Source organism: Triticum dicoccoides, chromosome 5A (assembly GCF_002162155.2).
Source record: "Triticum dicoccoides isolate Atlit2015 ecotype Zavitan chromosome 5A, WEW_v2.0, whole genome shotgun sequence".
NCBI lineage: Eukaryota > Viridiplantae > Streptophyta > Magnoliopsida > Poales > Poaceae > Triticum > Triticum dicoccoides.
The window spans coordinates 143230772-143233146 of NC_041388.1; positions in this window are offsets into that span (position 1 = coordinate 143230772).

The following is a 2375-nucleotide window of genomic DNA, read 5'->3' on the forward strand; positions in this document are numbered from 1 at the left end:
GGGGGGGGTTAAAATAAGATGACCCTTGAGTCTGCAGAACCCAAGGGAAAGAAAAGGGCTAGGTGGCGAATGGTAGAACCAAGGTTGGGCATTGCTGGAAAAGCTTTAATCAAGGCGAAAAATCAAGAGGTTCCCATTATAACCCAACCGCGTAAGGAACGCAAAATCCGGGAACATAACACAGATATGACGGAAACTAGGGCGGCAAGAGTGGAACAAAACACTAGGCGAGAGGCCGAGCCTTCCACCCTTTACCAAGTATATAGGTGCTTTAAGATAACATAGCAATATAATGATATCCCAACAAGTAAATAAAAGATGTTCCAACAAGGAACGCCTTCAAACTTCACCTGTAACTAGCAACGCTATAAGAGGGGCTGAGCAAAGCGGTAACATAGCCAATCGACGGTTTGCTAGGACATGGTGGTTAGAGGTTTGACATGGCAATTTGGGAGGCTTGCAAGCAAGTGGTAGGCATCGTAGCAATGGCATAGCAAAAGAGCGAGCAAACTAGCATAGCAAAGATAGTAGTGATTTCGAGGGTATGATCATCTTGCCTGCACATTTGTCAGAGTTGACTGGATCCTCGAAAGCAAACTCAACGGGATCCTCGTTAGCAAACTTGTCTCCTGACTCTACCCAAACAAGACAAACAAGCAACAAGGATACAATCAAACACGTGCAAACTCAAACAACGCAATGCAAAGATGGTATGCTATGCGGGATGCGATGCGGGATGCGAAATGCAATATATGACAGGAAATGCATGAACCTGGCATTGGAATCCAAGTGTGCCACTGGAAAGATGAGATGAAATCGCTTGAAAAAGATATAAAGAACGTCGGAATCGGAGTTACGGTTTGGAAATGGCAAGCGAAACAAAAATGACTTCGGTCTGCGATTTACAGCAAGTAGCCATCTAAATGCAATGAGATGAACATGCTACAGCACCCAAACATGACAACAAAATACATGGCAGGGATGCACACAAGATGCTTAACAAAAGTCTAGCACTGAGCTACGGCCAATTCATCCATTAACAGGTTCAAACAAACATGGCAAAAATGCATATGACAAATAGATCTCAGACTTAGTGAAATTAACACTTGTCTGGAATTTCAGATCAGGTAGCCCTCTTCGGAGCAACAAAACTACATGCTACAGGATCCGAACATGGCAAAGTAAAGCATGACATGGAGCTACTCAAGTAGCTTAACAAAATTTCCTTAGTGACCTTAAGCCAAAAGTGATCAGAAAATACAATTGCAAGCATGTGAACATAGCAAAAACATAATCAGTTTTCAGACTTAGTGAAAAACTGGCACATGCTGAAATATAACTCAAGTAGGCATGTTTACGAGCTCGATGCACTCACTACGGTGCAAGTCATGACAAGACAAGCATACACTCATCAAGAAGGCACAAAATGCAAGCTAGACATGGCAAGAACAATAGCATATCATGCACGGATCAACTACAACATCATCGGCAAAATTGCAAACAAGTTGACAATCTGCCCAGATTCACGAAGTAGCAAAAGTAGAGCTCGATTGACTCAAGCTAGAGTGCTCCATAATTGCAAAAAAAGACATGAATAGATAGAGCACTACAATAATAACAAAACATCCTTACTGATCATCCTCAAAATAGGCACGGATCACTAGGAAACAACATGAACATATGACACCATGAGTTAAACAGCTACATGACTTAGTGAAATGCTAAGTCCCTGAAAACAAAATTAGTAAGTGCACCACTTTGCAAGCTTGCACAAGTCACCACACACATCACAAAAATATATGGGTTGCACCTCTAGAAAGATGACAAAACCCTTAACAAAACACATGTAGAGCATCAGGGCATATCATGCACACATTAATCATGGCAAAAATGACAAAAACCTAAATGTAGGAGCAGATCTGACAATTATCTCAAGTAGTCCTCTTCTGACAGCATTTCGGATATCAAGATGAACTCAAATGAAAATAATGCAATGGAATGAAATGATGTACTCTCTGAGATGAACATTTTGATATGCTATATGCATGAATCGGAGCTACGGATGTAAAGTTACGGAGCCGCGAACATGAGCACATGGATCGGAATTTCTGGGACTTAGACGAAAATGACCTAGGGTTTATTGTACATCCCAAATCGGATCTGGATCGCGACACTGTTCACCGGCGGCGTGGAAGCCGAGGACGGACGTCGACAAAGAGGAAGCAGCCGGCGGGGCGAGGTTGCCGGACGGCGAGGGGCGAGGCGGGGCTGAGGCGGCGGAGCGGCGCGGGGAGGAGCGGCGATGGTGCGGCGACCCTGGGCGGCGAGGCGAGGCGGCGGAGCCGGCCGGCGACGGGCGGCTGAGCCCGGACGAG